The sequence below is a fragment of the Mustela putorius genome, unplaced genomic scaffold (assembly GCF_011764305.1).
Source record: "Mustela putorius furo isolate JIRA1106 unplaced genomic scaffold, ASM1176430v1.1 tig00003858_pilon_pilon_pilon, whole genome shotgun sequence".
In the NCBI taxonomy this organism is placed as follows: Eukaryota; Metazoa; Chordata; class Mammalia; order Carnivora; family Mustelidae; genus Mustela; species Mustela putorius.
In genome coordinates, this window is record NW_025422010.1 from 53,472,106 (window position 1) to 53,493,334 (window position 21,229).

A 21,229-nucleotide genomic window follows, 5' to 3' on the forward strand; every position below is an offset into this window, starting at 1 on the left:
CCCCCCATAAGGGCCTAATTTGTCTTAAAATTAGGTAAATAAGGTAAATGTGGTTATGCTGTACTGCACGTGCATCTCAGCTGTAAGCTAGATGGCTTCTGTTTATAAACTTGTGTTTTAAAAACAAGTCGCCTGGGTGGCTCAGTGGGTTGGGGCATCTGCCCTCAGCTCAGGTCATGATCCCAGGGTCCTGGGATCGAGTCCCACATCGGGCTCTCTGCTCAGCGGGGAGCCTGCTTCCCTTCCTCTCTCTCTGCCTGCCTCTCTGCCTACTTGTGATCTCTTTAAATAAATAAATAAGACCTTTTTAAAAAATTAGTCTTAATACTGACAGCTGAGAAATGTTTGATATCACTGTTGGGAAGGAGTCTTTCCTCTTCTGCTGCGCACCCCTTTCCCCCATATCCACAAAGCAGAGCACCTGTGTTAGGGTGTTAAATGTGAATGAATTTCATGGCAAACACAAACTGAAAACCTGTAAAAGATACACACAAATTATAGGAAAGAAAGCCAACACTAAAGACAATCACAAGGAAAGAGTAAAAGAAGAAAGGACAGAGAAGAACTGGAAAAACAACCAGAGAAAATTAAAATGGCAACATGTCCATGCTTACCAATAATTAGGATGTAAATGGTCTAAAGGTCCCAGTAAAGGACATAATGTCTGAATGGGTAAAAAAAGGAAGATGCATCAATAGGCTACTTAGTAGAGACTCACTTCAGACCTAAAGACACATACAGACTAAAGTAAAGAGGGAAAAAGATATTCCATGCAAATGGGGGGGGGGTAGCAACATATTTGACAAAGAGTTCAAAACAAGACTCTAACAAGAGACAAAATAGGGCATTACAAAACAAAAGGATCAATTCAACGAGCACCTATAACAACAAGCATCTATGCACCCAGCGTTGGAACACTGAAAGAAAATGTTAACAGATCAAAAGGGAGAAATGGACTGCAAAATGATAATACTAAAGGACTTTAATGTCCCATGACATCAATCATAGATCATTGAGGCAGGAAGTCAGTAAGGAATCTGAGTCCTGGAAGGCACCTTAAATTCGGTGGATGCGACAGATGTATAAAATATTCTATCCAAAACAACAGAACACACACTCTGTTCAAGGGCACGTGCAACGGCCTCTAGGATAGCGCACATGTTTGGCCACAAAGCAAGGCTCAGTAAGTTTAGGAAGATTTAAATCATATTAAGCATCTTTTCTGAACACCTTGAATGAAGGTAGAAATCAATTACAAGAAAAAAACTGGAAAACCATGGACATGTGATGCTAAACAACCAAAGGGTCAATGAAGAAACCAAACAGGAAATTAAAAAACACATGGAGATAAATGAAAATGGAAACACAACTCGAAATCTTTGGGATGCAGCAAAAGCAGTTCTAAGAGGGAAATTTATGCCAATACAGGTGTACCTGAAGAAGAAAAGAAAAATCTCAAACAATCTAACCTTACATCTAGAAAAAGAACTAGGAAAAGAACAAAGCCCAAAGTTAGAAGGAAGAAAATAAAAGTCAGAGCAGAAATTGAATGAAAGAGACAAAAAAAGAAAAATCCACCCAGAGAAAAGATCAAAAAGAACCAAGAGCTGGCTCTTTGGAAATATAAAATTGATAACCAGATTCACCAAGAAAAAAAAAAAAAAGACACAAAATCAGAAATGAAAGAGAAGTAACAACCAACACCACAGAAATACAAAGAACTACAAAAAATTACATATCAACATTATTGGATGACCTAGAAGAAACGGACAAATTCCTAGAAACATAAAATCTTCCAAAACAGAATCAGGGAAAATGGAAAAGCTGAACAAAACAATTATATCATGAAATTAAATCAGTAATCAAACAAATCCCAATAAATGAAAGAGTATTCACAGATGAATTCTACCAGACCTTTAAGGAAGAGTTAATACCTATTCTTCTCAAACTATGCCAAAAATTAGAAGAGGAAAGAAAGCTTCCAAATACATTCTACAAGGCCAGCATTACCCCCATACCAAAACCAAAGACACTACAAAAAAAAAAAAAAGAAAGGAAGAAAGAAAAAGAAACAGGCCAATATCCCTGATGACATCAATTCAAAAGTCCCCAACAGGGGCTCCTGGGTGGCTCAGTGGGTTAAAGCCTCTGCCTTCAGCTCAGGTCATGATCTCAGGGTCCTGGGATTGAGTCCCACTTCGGGCTCTCTGCTCAGCAGGGAGCCTGCTTCCCTCTCTCTCTCTGCCTGCCTCTCTGCCTACTTGTGACCTCTCTTGGTCAAATAAATAAAAATAAAAGTCCTCAACAAAATATTAGCACACCACATTCACCAATACATTATAAAGATCACTTACCACAGTCAGTGGGATTTATTTTGAGGAGGCAAGAATGGTTTAATATCCACAAAAATCAACATGATACACCATATTAACAAACTGAATAAAAATTATGTGACCATTTCTATAGAGGCTGAGAAAGTGTTTGACAAAATTCAATCCATTCATAATAAAAACTCTCAACAAAGGACAAATGTGACAAACCCACAGCTAATATACTTTTAAGAAAAACAGAGCTTTTCCTCTAAGATCAGAAACAAGACAAGAATGCCCACTCTTGCCCTTTTATTCAAATAGCACTAGAAGTCCTAGCCATAGCAATCAGACAAGGAAAAGAAATAAAAGGCATCCAAATTGGGAAAAAGGAAAACTATTTGCAGAGGACATGATACTGTATATAGAAAACCCTAAATACTCCATCAGAAAACTACTAAAACTGATAAGTGAATTAAGTAAAATTACAGGATACAAAATCAATCTACAGAAATCAATTGCATCCATATAGATTAATAATGAAGCAGCAGAAAGTGAAATTAAGAAAACAATCCCATTTATAACTGCACCAAAACAATAAAATATGTTAGAAATAAACTTAACCAAAAAAGCAAAAGACTTGTATTCTGAAAACTATACACTTGATCTTAGCCAAAAGGCCAAGAAGCAATTATTATTCTGAAAACTACAAAACACTGATGAAAAATTCAAAACAACATGAATGGAAAGATATTCCACAGTCATGGATTGAAAGAACAAATACTGTTAAAGTGTTTATACTATCCAAAGCAGTTTATATATTTAATGCAATCCTTATCAAAATACCAACAACATTTTTCACAGAACTACAAAAACAATCTTAAAATATGTATGGAACCAAAAAGGATCACGAATAGCCAAAGCAACCTTGAAAAAGAAAAACAAAACTGCCAAGTATCACAATTTGAGATTTAGAGTTATACTACAAAGTGGTAGTAATTAAAAGAGTGTGATACTAGCATAAAAATAAACACATAGATCAATAGAACAGAATAGGAAACCCAGAAATAAATCCACCATTATATGGTCAATTAATATTTGACAAAGGAGGAATGATGGGGAAAAAAAAGACCATCTCTAACAAATGGTGTTAAAGAAGCCATTTGTTGGGTTGGGGGACCGCATGAAAAGAATGAAGCCAGGCCTCTTTCTCTCACCATACATAAAAATAAACTCCAAGTGGGTTAAAGACCTAAATGTGAGATCTTCCAAAATCCATAAAAATTGAAGAGAACACTGAGCAACATTGGCATAGCAAAATTTTCTAGATAGGTCTCCCGAAGCAAATGAAATAAAAGCAAAAATAAACTATTGGGACTACATCACAGTAAAAAGCTTCTGCACAGCAAAGGAAACAATAGACAAAACTAAAAGACAACCTCCTGAATGGGAAAAGATATTTGTAAACGACACATCTGAGAAAGGATTAGTATCCAAAGTATGTAAAGAACAGATACAATTCAACACCCAAAACCAAATACTCCAATTAAAAATGAGGAGAAGAAGAGGGGCACCTGGGTCCCAGTTTCAGCTCAGATCATGATCTCATGGGTCGTGACGTCAAGAACCTGAGTTGGGCTCCACACTCAGCAGAGAGTCTGCTCAAGGATTCCCTCCCTCTGTCCCTCCCCCACAACCCCCTAAAATAAATAAATCTTCCTAAAAATGAGAAGACATGAACAGACATTTCTCCATCCATATGTCCATCTGGACATATGGCCAACGGTCACATGAATTAATGCTCAACATCACTCAGTCAGGGAAATGCAAATGCAAACACAATGAGGTACCACCTCACACCTGTGAGAACAGCTAAAATCACAAGCGGGAGAAACATCCTGGTGAGGCTATGGAGAAAAAGGAACTCTCTGGCACTGTCGGGGCAGGGGGCGGGGGGGCTGGGATGTGAACTGGCTGGTCTAGCCAATGTGGAAGACAGCATGGAGGCTGCTCAAAACAGTCAAAAATAGAACTACCCTATGACCCAGCAATGGCACCACTGAGTATTTACCCCCCAAATATAAAAACACTAATACAAAGGGATATATGCATCTCTTTTTTTTTTTTTTTGCAGCATTGTTTGTAATTACCAAACCATGGATGCAACCCAATGTCCACCAATTGATGAATTGATAACGATGTGATTACACACACACACACACACACACACACACACACACACAGGAATATTACTCAGCCATCAAAAAGAATGAAACCTTGCCATTTGCAGTAATATGGATGGAGCTGGAAAGAGCTAGAAAGTATAATGCTAGCAAAATAAGTCAGAGACAAATACCATATGATTTCACTCATATGTGGAATTAAACAAGTGGGCAGAGAAAAGAGAGAGACAGAGAAGCCACAAAACAGATTCCTGACTAGAGAGAACACACTGATGGTTACTAGAAGGGAGGTGGGGGGGGGGGTTGGGGGAGATAGGGATGGGGATTAAAGAGCACATGTAGCATGATGAAAAAATTAAAGTGGGAACTCAAGGGGGGAAAATCCCAGTGTGGTGGGGGATAAAAAAAAGCTCATTGAAAGGAGCGTCACGTCCCTGCCAACCCGAAGTACTATCAGCCATACTTTCCCTCCCGAGGGGCTGAAGCCCCCGTGTCCCAGAGGTAAGTCCTGGAGGATTTTTTTTTCTGAGAAGCTTCCTAGGCATGCATTATAATCCTGTGTCTGCATAATGTGCATGTAATTTTCATGCAGACACTGTTAGGGGTCCTCTACTTTTCCAGTTGAAATCTCATCGTGATAGTCGCCAGATTACGTGTGGGGTTTTGTCCTCGTTCCGTCTCCATGGCACCTGCTCTAAGAGATGAGACCGTGCACACTGGGGAAAGGAAGCGCAGTGAGCGGAAAAAAAGACCCGGGCACACAGGTGACCAGAGAGGCTGCCTTTCCTCCCCGCGTCAGTGTAGTCCGAGCATCGCAGGGCGGCGATGGTCTCAAGAGCGGACCAAATGCCTGCTTCTGGGCAGAATCTGGAAGGTCTCCCTGCCAAGGTCTTTTTTTTTTTCTCCTTCCTGCTGGAGCTCCAGAGATAAAGGCTCCTTGACCCCCTTCCTAAGCTGTGGCGCGCCTGCCGGGGTCCGCGGAGCACCCACTGCCTGCACACGTGCTGGGCTGAGCCGAGCGCAGGGGGAGGCCCAGGGGGACAGCAGCCGATGGCACTTGAGAGCCCAGCCGTCTACCGCAGAGATGCGGTCCCCACAATGCCGTGGGGCCGGGGCGAAACTTGGACCAGCCTGAGATCACAGGGTCAACCGCAAGTTTGAAATTCTCTGTGACCCTTGGCCCCGCAGTGTGGTCCCGCAGCGCCCGTGCTGGAGGAGGTTCCTGCCCGCCCGTGGCCTCCAGACTCCCGCCTGGGACTTGCCTACGGGAGAAGGCGGACTTCCCCCTCCCACGAACAAACAAGGGCAAAGGGCCCACATCCGGCTGGCCGCTCCCCATCCCGTCCAGATGGACTCGGGCCTGCAGCGGGAGCCAGCAAGCACCGCGGCTTCACCCCGGGGGGGCTCTCCAGAGACTGAGACGGGCAGAGGCCGGACCAAGAGGGATGCCGGGTCTGCATTTAGAGTTTTTGAAGACTCCGACTCTCAGGACAGGAAGGAGCTGAAGGACAAATGCCCTTTGCTCTACTCACTAGGCACCATTCAAATTTTCCAGCTGTTTGTCTCCAACAGGCAGGGTTTCCCTGGAGCAGCCCCGGGCCGTGCACACACGGGAGAGGTTCGCGGGGCTACAGCGGCCGTCCAGCTGCCGGTGCAGAAGTGCTCTAGCTCACCTGCAGTCCCTGCCTGCAACCCATCCCCACCACCATACCCCAGACCCACCCCCCTGGTGGCTTTAAAGCCGACACTGCGGCTGGGCCACACTCCCGTTAGCCAGTGGAAGCAGAAGACCCTCCCCATCCCGCGCTGAGGATGGGAGGGAGGTTTGAGCAAACCCTTAGAAGGGTCTTCATATGCCCCCCAGGCCGGGACACACCTCTTGGTCTCCACCAAAAATTGCCACCTTGTTACTTGAGCTATGCTCTTCTAGAAGCGTCCTTAAGATCTCAAGGAACATGAGGAACATAAGGTCTCAAGGAACCTTGAGGTCTGCCCAGCATGCTACCTTTCTGTGTCCTCCTGGGCTTGGAGCAGAAAAGGCACCGGTTCACGTGGACAGTCTCACCCTGGTGTGCAGCTCCAGGCCCCCATGCCCACCCCGAGCGCAGAGCTGCGCGCCACCCCGCATCCCTGCAGCATCCGTCCCAGACCCCTCTGTTCCGCACGCGTCCCCACTAGCAGCCAACTGCAGCCCTTCCCAGCTCTGCTCCCAGCCCCTTCTCCGGGGACCGAGGAGGCTGTCCCCTGCTCCCCCCACCCCTGCTGTCCTGTAACTTCGCTGTTCCCTTCTTGGGCTCGTTCCTGGCCCTTCTCCCAAGCGCTCACCAGTGCGGGGCTCCCCGACTGAGCCATGTGAAGATGGACAAGTCCCCGTTTCTGACTTCATGGCCAGCGTCCCTCTCTCCTTCCCCTAGACCCTGGACTCTGGCCCTGCCCCCCCCCCATCCTGGAACCCCTTCCCTCCCAGCCTTTTAGCTTCGTGGCCTGGAGGTGGTTCAGCAGAGTCACCAGTGGCCTCGGGATAGACTTCAGGGACAGTGGCGGATTCTCACCTATCATGGCACTTGCTGCAAGAGAGAGTGTCTGACCTTTCCCTCGGGCAGACACTCTCTTTTTCACCCCCCATCACTCTTGCTTTTCCTCTGAACTGACTTCAGACTGTTGCTTCTCTGCCACATTACACAGGCTGTCCTCTGGGCTCCTGAGAGTTTGGTCCCACGCTCCTCCCTTTGCCTCCTGCTCACACCCCAGCCTGGCCCTGAGCACCTGCCCGCTTTCCTTGTGTCCACCTCTGCCTCCTGGACACCTCCCTCCCAGGACTCCTGCACCACGAACCCGATGTGCCCCAAAGCAGCACCTCCTGTGAGCCTGAGTGTGGCAGAAGCTGGCATCTGTCCCCAAGTCCTGTCACTTCTACTTCCTAAACCCTTCTGACTAGAGAGAGATTGAATAAACAAATTTTTTTAGAAGGAAGACAATTATTTCAGATGTAAAAAAAAAAAAATGTATACACACACACACATAAAGGAACTAGAAGTGGGCAAAGGGGTAAAGAATATTTGACATAAGATTTGATTTAAAAAGACAGGTTTTTCAGAGTCCATAGTCTGAAAAACAATCTGAGGGTTTTGAAGGGGCGGGGGGTGGGAGGTTGGGGGAACCAGGTGGCGGGTATTGGAGAGGGCACGGATTGCATGGAGCACTGGGTGTGGTGCAAAAACAATGAATACGGTTAAGCTATAAAGAAATAAAAAATTAAAAAAAAAAAAAAAAAAGACCGGTTAAGGAGTCCTGGTCCAGTGGCAACAGAAGCAGACCCTGCACTCTCCTCCTCCCCGGACACAGCGTATATACTTCTATTGATAGGGCTGTTCCTCCTGGAGAGCCAAGGGCTAGCGGTTGCTGCCCAAAGGTAAAAGGGACCATGTAGGGTAGAGCAGGTGAGACAAAGACACCCTAATGAAGGGGCCCTCTGCCTCCTGTCCCGTGAACGGCCTGGGGAAGGGATTCTACTGCGGGTCCGTGAGCCAGTACAGCAGGTGTGGGGCACAGAAAAAGCTGCATGTTAAAAGTACAACCAAAATATAAACAACGACACCCACAACCCGGCCAAACACTGGGAGAGCTCTCCAGAATGCTCTCCAGAATTCTCTCTCCAGAATGCTCTCCGGGCAGAGGAGCTGGCAAGCATCGTGGCTACCCCCGTAACAGTGTAGACAAGAGTAGGGTCTGGGCGCCATATGTCACCTGGGTGCCTCTGTGAGTCCCCAGCCCACTCCCATCCTAGGTGCCCTGGGACACAGAAAAGCAGGTGCAATTTCAAAGAATAACTAAAATAGAAAAGACACAGCCCCAGAATTCAGCCAAATGGCAAGGGAGCTGCTGGAATGCTCTTCAGGTCCAAGGGGCTGGCAAGAAACAGAGTTTACAAGCCGCCCTCTGCCTTGACAGGGCATCCTAGCTGGTGCGCGTGTCCGTAAGTGCCGGGACCCTTGCCCACATCAGCCACAGCTGTTCAACCAGGGCAGCCCCAGGATGGTTCTTTCGGGGACACCACGGGTGAGCACTCACTATGGCACCATGGATCTTGCCAAGGTGACCCAGGTGCAAGAAACCCAGAACATTCCAAGCCTGTATCACTTTGACTCCAGGCGCCCTGTCAAGGCACCCATTGTGTAAGTATCCCAGGAACCTTGGCTTGTACCCACGTTAGCTCAGCTGTCCTGCTAGGTCAACCTCTGGTGGGACGCCCCAGCTTGCACGCAGAAAAGCGTCAGCTGTCTGGCCATGGCACCCTTTGTGAGCAGAGCCCTAGGACTACCCCCCCCCCCGGCCCACGTCCACGCCGGCTCCAGGCAGCCAAATTCACCAGACACACAGTCTACAAGGGGACACTGGTATACAAGTCATTCCTTCAAGCTAAGAAATAGCTGTTCTGGCTAATTCATAGAAAAGCGCAAAGTTAAACAAAATGAAGAAACAGAGGAATGTGTTCCAAATGAAATACCAAGACAAATTTTGGGAAAAAACAAAACTATCAGGTAGATTGCTTAGCTCCATTTCACTTGAAGAATTTAATGTTCATAAGACTCACAGGACTGGAGAGCCAAGGGGATGAACTCAGTGAGAGCAATATACATTATATTCAATATATTATACGGTATATATCAACAGAGATAAAAAATATAAAAAATAACCAGAGTTAAAGAATATAATAACTGAGGGGCGCCTGGGTGGCTCAGTGGGTTAAAGCCTCTGCCTTCGGCTCAGGTCATGATCCCAGGGTCCTGGGATCGAGCCCCGCATCATGCTCTCTGCTCAGCAGGGAGCCTGCTTCCTCCTCTCTCTCTGCCTGCCTCTCTGCCTACTTGTGATCTCTGTCTGTCAAATAAATAAATAAAATCTTAAAAAAAAAAAAGAATATAGTAACTGACATGAAAAACAGGCTAGAGGGAATCCACAGTGTTAGCGGGTACAGAAGGATGGGTCAGTGATCTGGAAGACTGGGTGGTGGGAAGTATCCAAGCTGAACAGCAAAATGAAAAAAGAATTTCAGAAAGGAAGAGAGGTTAAGGAATCTCTTGGACGACGTCAAGCGAATAAACACTTGCATTATAGGGGTCCCAGCAGAAGAGAGGGAGAAAGGGGCAGGAAAATTATTTGCAGACGCAATAGATGAAAATTTCACCGACCTGGGGAAAGAAACCGACATCCAGGTTCAGGAAACAGAGTTTCAAACAAAGGGAACCAAAGTGGGTACACCTCCCCTGGAACACAAAAATAAAAATGTTAAAGATTAAAGAGAATTTTCAAAGCAGCAAGAGAGAAAGAACTAGTTCAAGGAAAACCCCATAAGGTTATCAGCTGATTTTTCAGCAGAAACGTTGACTATATCATGCTTGTCCTTTCTGGCCTCCAGAAAAAACCTACAGCCAAAAAATGCTCTACCAGGCCAGGTTATCATTCGAATTGAAGGGGAGAGAAAGTTTCCCAGGAAAACACATGTTAGAATCACCACTAAACCAGTCTTACAAGAAGGGTTAAAGGGAATTAAGTGGAAAAGAGAAGACCATAAATTATAAAAGGAAAACATTTCATGAGTGAACGCATACAGTGAAGGTGGCGGTATGATCATTTATGAAGCTAGCATGAAGATTAAAAGACAAAAGTAGTAAAATCAACTCTATCTAAAACAAATAGATAAGAGGACTCACGAAAAATATGTAAAATATGACAACATGTATGTAAAACGTGGAGGGTGGGAGTAAAAATTAAGGTCTTCGAACTTAAGTGACCATCAACTTGATATCGACTGCTGTATGTTTCAGATTTTCTAGATGAACCTCATGCTGACCACAAGCCAAAAAACACAATAATAGATACAAGACAAATAAAGGAAAGAAAGTCCAGCATACCATTAAAGGAAGTCGTTAATCACAAGGAAAGAGAGCGAGAGAAGAACAGAGAACTACAAAAACAGCCAAAAAACAATGAACAAAATGGCAAGAAGTGCATACCTGTTAACAATTAGGCCAGGTATAAATGGTCTAAAAGCTCCAATAAAAGACACGGGGTGTCTGAGTCGATAAAAAAGGAAGACCATTTATAGGCTGCCTTGAAAAGACTCCCTTTAGACCTACAGACACATACAGGCTGAAAGCAAAGAGATGAAAAAGAGACTCCACGTATATGGAATCAAAGATGACTGGGCTAGCAATACTTAGATTGGACGAACTAGAGTTTAAAAAAACTGTAGCAAGAGACAAGGTCATTACATAACGATAAAGGTGTCAGTCCTACAAGAGGATTTAATAATTGCGTATGTCTAGGCCCACAACACTGGAACACCTAAACATGAAATATTAACAGACATAAAGAAAGAATTGACAGGAATACGATGATAGTAGGGGACTTTAATAACACAATTACAAGGGACAGCTCATTCAAGCCGAAAAGCAATAAGGAAACAGTGTCCTTGAGGGACACATTAGATTCGATGGACGAACAGATATGGAAAACATTCTATCCAAGAACACAAAACACATTTTTTCAAGTGGACATGGAACATTCTCCAGGATATACCACGTATTAGGCCACGAAACAAATCTCAATAAATTTAAGATGATGAAAATCCTATCAAACATCTTTTCTAACTGCAACAGTGTGAAACTGGAAATAAATTATGAGAAAAACTGGAAAAAGGACAAACACAGGGAGGCTTAACAACATACTTCTAAAAACCAATGGGTCAATGAAGAAATCAAAGAGGAAATTAAAAAAAAAAAAAAACCATGGAAACAAAGGAAAATGAACACAATGACTCAAAATCTTTGGGACACAGCAAAAGCAGTTCTGAGAAGAAAATTTATAGCAATACAGGCTATCTTAAGAAAGAAGAAAAATCTTGGGGCGCCTGGGTGGCTCAGTCAGTTAAGCAGCTGCCTTCAGCTCAGGTCATGATCTCAGGGTCCTGAGATCAAGCCCTACATGGGGCTCTTTGCTCTGCAGGAAGCTTGCTTTTCCCTCTCCGTCTACTGCTACCCTGCTTGTGCTCTCTCCCTCAAATAATAAAATCTTAAAAATCTCAAAAAAAAAAATTTAAATCTTAAAGAAAAAAGAAGAAAAATCTCAAACAATGTAATCTTACACCTACAGGTACTAGAAAAAGAAGAACAAATAAAGCCCAAGTTAGTGTTAGTATAAGGAAGGCTATAATGAAGATCAGAGCAGAAATGGAGATTAAAAAACCGGTAGAAGAGAGGACACAAATAAGATCAGAAATGAAAGAGAAGTTACAACACATACCACAGAAATGCAAAGAACTATGCGAGACCACAAACAAATGATATGCCAACAAACTGGACAACTTAGAAGAAGTGGATACATTCCAAGAAACATATAATCTTCTAAAACTAAATCAGGAAAAAATAGAAAATCTAAACAGAACAATGCCTCGTCTCAAAAATGAGTTGGTAACTGAAAAACTCCCAACAAGCAAAAGTCCAGGACCAGAGAGATTCAAAGGTGAATTCTACCCAACATTTAAAGAAGAGTTAATATTGATTGTCATCAAACTATTCCAAAATTTAAAGGAAAGCTTCCAAATACATCTTATGAGGCCAGCATTATCCTGAAGCCAAAGACAGACAAAGATACTCCAAAAAAAAAGTGGGGTTGGGGGGAATGACAGGCCAGTATCCCTGGTGAACACATCAGTGCAAAAAATCCTCAACAAAATATGAGGCAAACCGCATTCAATCACACATTGAAAGGATCATTCACCATGATCAAGTGAGGTTTATTTGGGGGATTTAAGGATGGTTCAATATCCACAAATCAATGTGATACAGCACATTACCAGACTGAAGGATGAGTTACATGCTTATCTAAGCAGATGCAGAAAAAGCATTTGACAAAATTCAATGTCCATCTATGATAAAATCTCTCAACAAAGTAAATTTAGAGGGAAGATATTTCAGCATAATACAGGTCTCATGTGACAAACCCACAGCTAACATCAACAAGGAAAATCTGAGGACCTTAGCTTTAAGATCCAGAACAGGACAAAGATGTCTGCTCTCACCACTTTTATTTGAAAGAGTACCGGAAATCCTAGCCACAGCAATCGGGCAAGAAATAAAACGCATCCAAATTGCAAAGAAAGAAGTAAAACTGTATTTGCAGATGACCTACTATATAAAGAAAATGCTGAAGACTTTATCAAAAAATATTAGAGTTAACAAATAAGTTCAGCAGTTTTAGGATGTAATATATGAAAATTTGTTGCATTCTTAGAAGCAAATAATGAAGTAGCAGAAATAAAAATGAAGAAAACAATTCCATTTACAATTGGCAATTCCATTTACAATTACACTAAAAAGAATACCCAGGAAGAAACTTAACCAAGGAGGTGAAAGACGTGTACTCTGAGAACTATAAACACTGATGAGAAAAACTGAAGACAACACAAATAGAAAGCTATTCCGTATTCACAGACTGCAGGAGTATTAAAATGTCCACACTACCCAAAGCTATCTATGGATTCAATGCAATTCCTGTCAAAATACCAACAACACTTCTCACAGACCTAAAACAAATAATCCTGAAGTTTGTGTAGAACCATGGAAGGGTTCAAAGAGCCAAAGCAGTTTTGAGAAAGAATAAAGCTGGAGAGATCACAATCCCAGATTTCAGGATATACGACAAAGCTATGGTAACCAAAACAGTATACTTGCACAAAAACAGACCTAAAGACCAGAGGGACAGAATAGAAAGCCCAGAAAGAAACCCACACTTCTACGGCTAATTCATCTAGAACAGAGGAGGCAAGGATATATGACGGGGAAGACAAGCTCTCCATAAATGGTGCTGGGACAACTGGACAGCCACGTGCGGAAGAAAGAAACAGGACCACTTTCTTACACTGTGCACAGAAGTAAACTCAAAATGGATTAAAGAACTGAACGTGGGACCTGAAACCATAAAACTTCCAGAAGAAAACATGGGCAGTAACCTCCCTGACACCAGTCTTAGCAGTATTTTTCTTGGGTCTCTTCAGGGAAGGAAAACAAAAGCCACATAAACGAATGGACTACACGGAAATCCCGCTTTTGCACAGCAAAGGAAGCCAAGAGCAAAAACCAAGGCAACCTACAGAATGGGAGAAGAGATTTTCAAGTGACGTATTTAATAAGGGATTAACATCTTAAATATATAAAGAACTCCTATAACTGAACACTGAAACCCAAATAATCTGATTGAACATGGGTAGAGGATCTGAATGGACTATTTCCAAAGATGACATAAAGATGACCCACAGATACATGAAAAAATGCTCCACATCACTCATCAGGGAAGTGCAGATCTAAACTACAATGAATACCACATTACACCTGCCAAAACGGCCAGTGCCAAAAAGACAAAGACGTGTTGGTGAGAGTGTGCAGAAAAGGGAGCTCTCCTGCACGGGTTGGTGGGAATGGGAACAGACGCAGCCACTGTCCAAAACAGTGTCCAAAAACTGTCCAAAACACTGAGAAGTCCTGCCCCCCCCCCAGCTAAACCAGTAATACTATGCAATCCAGTAATTCTACTACTGTCGACCCATGGAAAGTGAAAAACACTAATTTGAAAAGATACACGCACCCCCATGTTTATTAGAGCATTATTTATAGCAGCCAAGATACAGAAGCAACCTAAGTGCGCATGATAGATGAATGAATAAAGAAGAAATGACTGAAGAATGTTCCATTGTGCATACCACAAGAAAGATGAAATCTTGCCATTTACAACATGGATGGACCTGGAGGGTATGATGTTAAGGGAAATAACTCTGAAAGACATATACCGGATGATTTCACTCCTGTGGAAGCGAAGAAACAAACAGAAAAAATTAGAAACGGACCCATCAACAGAGAACTGGTGGTTGCCAGAGGGGAGGAGGTGGGGGATGGGCAAAATGGGTGAAGGGGAGCGGGAGGCACGGGCTTCCAGTTTGGAATTCATTCCAGGGATGAATAGGGAATACTGTGGCGGCATGGCAGGAGGGTTACATAGGTACACTTGGAGTGAGCATAGCAGAATTATGGATTTTTTTAAAGATTTTATTAGAGAACCTGTATTTATTTGAGAGAACAAATGGGGGGAGGGGCAGAGGGAGAAGCCGACTCCCCGCTGAGCAGGGAGCCCAATGCGGGGCTCGATCCCAGGACCCTGGGATCGCGACCTGAGCCAAAGGCAGGTGCTTAACCGACTGAGCCGCCCAGGCGTCCCCATGAACTAGTCTTTAAAGCCCCGCCGTACACCTAAAGCCAATGGGACCTTCTGTACAAACTATACTTCGGTGAAGAATGGAAATGAAGACAAGGTGGGATGTGGAGGGAGAGAATACGGAGGAGAGGAAACCGCACCAAGCCCCGAAGGGAGGGGCGCGGGTGGGGCCTTCAGGGGGCCGTGGGTCTCGAGAGCCTCCCTCCTCTTTGTCCCCCGGTTCTGAGCATAGAGCATAGGGAAAGACCCAAATAAGCCGAAGGGGCGAGAAGATCCCCTTTATGGTGAAGGCTGATGACGGAGAACGTGGCTTCTGATTCATCAGCCCAAGGCCGGCCCCCAGGTAGACCTTCTCCTTGTTTGGGCGCAGAGCGCGCCCCCTGCTGGGGACAGTGGAGAACTGGGGCTCCGGGGTGGAAGGGGGCGGGGCCGTCCCTCCGCAGAGGCAGTCCAGGGGAGCTGATGGCCACAGCTGGAAGAAGGTTCCTCCAGGCGGAAGCCAGGGAGCTCGAGCTCAGTGGCGCGCGCTCAGGGACGCCGGGCAAGAGGGGAGGCATGAGCCCTCAGATGCAGGCGAGGCCAGGGGATGTTAGAGCCGAGCGGGCCTTGCACAGGCATGGGCAGGAGGCAGGCGCTCAAAGCGGTCGTCCTTGCCGGGCTTCAGGCAGCACTGGGGCCAGGGGCCGGCTGAACCACTTCCCGTTGTTCTGGTAGACTAGAAATCGGTTGCCTAGCCACAATTTCCAACGGCTCCATTTAATACCTATCGTTCTTGGGAGCTGTGGACAATACGGACTAAGCCAGCCCCCCAACCCCGGCTTCACCCTGTGCCCCAGGAAATGCTCGTGAATTATCTAGGACCAGGATGAGGCATTTCCCTGTGTCTTTTGATCTGTTTATTGTGTCGAACAGGCCATTTCACATACTCCAAGATCAATAAATACCAAGTAAATTGTCCAAAAACAAGTGGAAACCGCAATCTGGTACCTAATTTATGCCTTTAATGAATGTCTGCCATTCTCCCTAGTGGGCAGGCACCCAGGAGCACACCGAGGTCACCTCCCTCCTCACAGAGCCAAAGACAGATAGGAACAGAAACCCTTCAGGAGTTTTTGGCGAGGAGGAATCTTCTCAGCAGAGGAAAGAGTTGAGGTCCCTTTCTGGCCTCTGCTGACTGAGGATGATGACTGGGGAACACTGTGGTCTCCCCCAGGCACATGTGTCCAGCTCGAGGGACACAGCAGAGGAACCACTGGGTGTGGAACTAGCAGAACTTCCCTTTGTGTCTGAGTTGTGGAAGGGTCAGATACTGCCCCCCGATGTTCAGCTTCCAGTGAGTGTCTCACTTAACCTCAACAGTAGCACTAGACGGTGAAGGCTATTCTGATTAATGCAAGAAGCCGCTGAGGCTTGGAGGGATCCAAGGATGAGCTCGAGCTCACTGCTGGGAAGTCAGGGCAGGGGTTGGAACCCAGGCTGGCTGGTTCCAAAATGTCTTATCAACTATTTCTTGGAGACCTTCTTCATGTGTGCACACGTGGAGTCCCACAGACGTGGACCACACCACTGCTGGCTCTAGCTTTGTTTTTTTACTGAGAAGTGAAAGTTTGCAACCCTTGACTTAGAGCCTTCACGTGAACAGGAGCTGGGGTCCTGGCTGGCTCTGAGCCAACCGTGAGAATTGGGGCAGGTCCCTTGGGCCCTGGGGACCTCAGTTTTTAACAGAAGGCTGTGGACACAGGGCTTGGGTCGCTTCCAGCCGTCATTTCCTACTCCCAGGACAGCACTGTGGTCATCAATTAACCCCCCCACCTCCCGCATTAATCATTAGTCAAACCAAAGGGCGCATGAGGGCGAGTAGCAATTTCCCATCGCACTGCGCTGCCTAGCTCACTGCAAGTGCCTCAGGGATTAAATCGATAGTTTGGGACCTTTACATGCTAGATGAATGTGATTTGCAAGATTTAATTAAAAAAAAAAAAAACCAGGAAGAAAGTTTGGGATTGGGGGGTAGTGTCTCTCATCAGCGACATAATCGTGGCCTCATTACCCTAGTGAAGTCCAGGGAAGGGGAGGCTCCTCAGGAGAGCTGGTGGGCCGTGGGGAGGGGGTAGGCTGTCCTCAGGGAGGAGTTCAGGAGATCACAAAGCAGACTACAGGGCACTGAAGAGTTGTCCTCACTGTGGAAGAAAAGATCTGTCAAGTTCCATGCAATTTATAGAGAGGCAGCTGCTTTTGTATAGAAGGAGGAAACAGAACTCTGACGTAAGGCTTGAGCACAAACCACTTTCAGGAAAGTTCTGGTGTCTTCCATTACCATCTTATAGAGCCTACTGGAGACAGAAGGGATGATAGCCAGACCTTCAGAAGGTAGGAGGCAGAATGAAATCTTGCCATTTGCAACAACATGGATGGATTTAGAAGGTATCATGCTAAGAGAAATAAGTCAGAGAAAGACAAATCCCATATGATTTCACTCATACGTGGAATTTAACGGGGAAAAAAAGTCAGATCTGGAGAACAAACTGATACTGAGTGGGGGGGATGGGTGAAACAGGTGAAGGGGATTGGGGGCTCATTTCTGTGATGAGCACTGAGTAATGTATAGAACTGTTGAAATATACACCTGAAACTAATATAACACTGCATGTTAATTATGCCTGAATAAATACATTTAAGAACTTTAAAGGTATAGGACCTGTTTTGCAAGAAAGTACTTGGGACCCCACTTAGGAACCCTTTTCCATTTGGTTGATTGTTTGATCCTGAAAAAGGTTTAAAGTGATGATAAAAATTATTCACCTTTAAGGATTTGGCGGGTCCTCGCTTGTTTACAAAATTCTTTTGTAATTCCAAGATTTTTAAATGGGCCCCTCTCATCTTGCAAGCTCCTTGAAGAAGAGACCTTGACTTATCAATGTTTGTATCTCAGGGCCTTGCCCCACACCTGGCACCTTATAAGCTTTGAATATATTGTTTATATATAAAAGAACGCACCAACTTTGCAAACACTGTAACCTTGTTGGCTTTTTACTCTGTACCCTTACTTGGCACATCTTTACAAAGATCCTGGAAGTTGAACAAAGCTTTCTCTCACCCCAGAAGCCATGAACACGTTTTAAAATATAACCAACAGTGATTTTTTTCCCAGACTATAAAATAAGTCATGCAGAAGTCAGAAGAGATAGGAATGTTAATGAGATGACCCATGATCTCACTAACACAGTATTGTTTTATTCCCTTCCAGTTTTTTTCCTAAGCAATACTTTTAAGTATGATTATGATTAGGCTATATTTGATATTTTTTTTATTATGTTTTGAACATCTTCCCTGTATCTCTGTGTTTGCATATTTAATAAGTGTCAGAAACGCATCCTGTCCAATACAGAACTTCTCCTTTTCTATCTCCAAAGGAATCTTTTTAGTTTTTATTACAAAAACGTCAAAAGCATCCATGAAGTTGCTCCAGCCAAATCCCCAGGAATCGTCCTGATTTTGCTTTTCCGAACCACTCTGCCCAATCAATTCAACAGTTCTGCTTCATCTCGAAAATATCCCAGGCCGGCCTGGTGGCTCAGTGGGTTAAGCATCTGCCTTGAGCACAGCTCATGAGCTCAGGGTCCTGGAATTGAGCCCCGCATCAGGCTCCCTGCTCAGCCCCTCTCCCTGCTCATGCTGTCAAATAAGTAAATTAAAAACAAAACAAAACCACATATCCCAAGCCACCAGCTCCTATCCACCTCCTCGGTGTGTGCGAGCTACCCTGCTCCCTCATTCGGGCTCCGGGAGGGGCTTGTCCGAGTAGCGCCCCGCTGGGGAACGTGATCAAAGCAACCTGACCGCTGACTGACCAACGTGGGAGCCGGACCTGGACACTCGGAGGCTCTCACTTCCTCCCTCAGCCTTGGAGTGTGGGTTCTACTTGCCTTTCCCGCTCCCCCAGGCTGCTCCAAGGACACAGCCTTGAGGGGGTGATGGGAGGCTGAGAACACCTGTACGGTACACGAGACTGGGCCCAGTCAGGGCCTTTTGCAGACAAGATTCGGAGGGCAGTGCAGGGACCCATTCACCTCGCTGTCACCCAAAACGAGACTCCCATGTAAGTGTCCTTTGCTGTTTCTAAACTTGCCACCTACCCACCTGGAGAAGACGGCTTCTTTTCTCCCTGGGTGATGGGAGGTTGGTTTCAGCTATAACTGGGAAGCTCCCAAGGTTATTTGTTTTCCAGCAGTGCCATCGTTTCAAAACAGAAGAGGCTGCCACCCACATGCCTTTCTGTGTGGCTCCACTGTATTTTTTTTTTTTTTTTAAGTCAGAAAATAATGCGCATGAGGTGGGCAGAGGCCCTGGAGGGGGACCTGCCGGCTGTGCCCTGTGCTGGCCGCTGCGGCCACCCTCCAACCCCCTACGGCGGCCATCCTCCAGACCCAGAGTCGGGGGCTCTCCAAACACCACCTGCCCCTACAGCTCTGCAAACTGCAGACCATGTCCCCCTCACCTGCCCAGCCCCCCGAGAGCTAAAGGAGGGCATCCCAGCTCTGCCGGGGTTTGGCCACATGCAGACCTAGACCCACAGGGTGGAAGAGCGGCCCACAGCTCACAGGCACACGCAGCTTCCCAGGCGTCTCCAGCCCACGGCCACGGAGAGTCTCCCACTGGAGCCGGCGGCTTCCCCCCAACCAAACGCCTTTCCAGCACAAGCTGGGTCCAAGCGGTAATCCGGCCCCTACTCCTAGAAGCCCAGCGGGACTCTTGGTACCCAGGCTCCAGCCGGGACACTACTCTCCGGAAAGATCTAGGCTTCCTCAACTTAATGACTTTGCACAAGAGGCGCAGAAAATAAACAAGCCAACGCCACCAACCAGCCACACACACTCGTTCCCACAGAACAAAACGCAGCCACTCACTTGCTTTGTCCGGCCAGCCGTTCCTCAGGCAGCGACGAGGTGCCTCAAAGTCCCAGGAGACCTACACTGCTGGTTTCTGGAGCCTTCCCTGGAAGACTAGCCTCAGTGGAGGGCTCTCTCCTGACCCAGGCCAACTGGTGGCGCCCTGAGGTGGGGGCCCAAGCCCCGCCTGCAGGAGATGGTCCCTCTTTTGAGCACCATGGGGGTACCCAGGGGCTGCATTCTGGTGCTGGGCTCCTCAGAAGGCAAATGGGGTGTGGGTGGAGCCCCCCGCACCATGCATCACCGCTTGGGTTGGGAGGGGTCAGTGCGGTCCCGCCGGAGGGGCAAGCGGGATTTACCGAGCCGGTTGAAGCGGAGTAGCAGGTGCTGCAGTATTTAGGGACTTTGATTCTCCAATTCGCCACAGTCTTGCAGCACCAGCTCACACCTGGTCCGCTTCCCGAGTTTACATTCGCCACCTCACTCCGACAGGTGTGCTGGTTTGTGACCCGGTCTCCTGGGCTCGCAGCAATCAAGGATCTTGTAAGTCAAACTGACCCTGCCTCGACCTTTCCGGGGACTCCACTGCCAGGGGCTCGGCCCGCAGTTCAGGCACGGGGCACCTTTCACAGCACCGAGATGGGACCGTGCAAGAGGATGGCAGTGGTTAGGGCGCGAACAGCTCCTCATTCACGAGTCTGCCTGCCTGATCTCGGTCGTCTGCCATTCACACCGGGGGGCCAGGAGGACATGGGGCACGCGACAGGTGCTCGGGGCAGCGATAGTGCTCTGAGCTGGAGGGCCAGACGGGACGCGCAGAGGAGCGCATCGCGGTGCCACCAGCCGCCAGGAGGTGGGAGACAGGAACCAAGGGTGGAAGCAAAGAAGTGAACCCGGCAGGCAGCGCCTTCTCTCACTCTCCCGAACGTCCATCTTCCTCTGCTTCCTCCCGCCCCTCCGCCTTCTCAACTGGGCCTGTTTTGGGCATTAAACTTATAGCTTTTCAAAACAAAAACAACAACAACAAAAACCCCCAGTGCCTTCGACTCCACATTTTGAATGAAAATGTGCACGAGTGCCCGAGTGGGACCGTGCAGAACAAAGGAGCCCCCAGCACCGCGAGCTGCCCAGAATGACCTATGCACGGATCAGGATCTATTTAAAAAGATATGCATTCTCTTCTCTCTCCCAAGTCACGAAACACATTTGTTATTCTAGACTCTGAAGTCTCGTAGAGAGGGTAGAGATCCAGTGTGAAGCTTAAATGACCCTTTCAACATCCCAACTGCCACGGTGTTCGGTCCACGCCTGGACCACGTCCCTGATTTTGAGGAGCATGAGTCTGTGTGATAAGTAAAAGCTCCCCATGGCCACCTCTGTAGATCACGCGCCACTCCCCGATCCCACCTCCCCAATCACTTGCCCAACTGAAAGGAAGAAAATGTGTGCAAACCAGGGTCCCAAGGAGCCTCCGGTGGCCTTCCACCACTCGAGAACACAACCCAGACTCCTCATGAGCTCCCAACGGACCAGTATGACCCTATGACCTCTCCACATAGCCGTTTCCGTGGTCATCTTC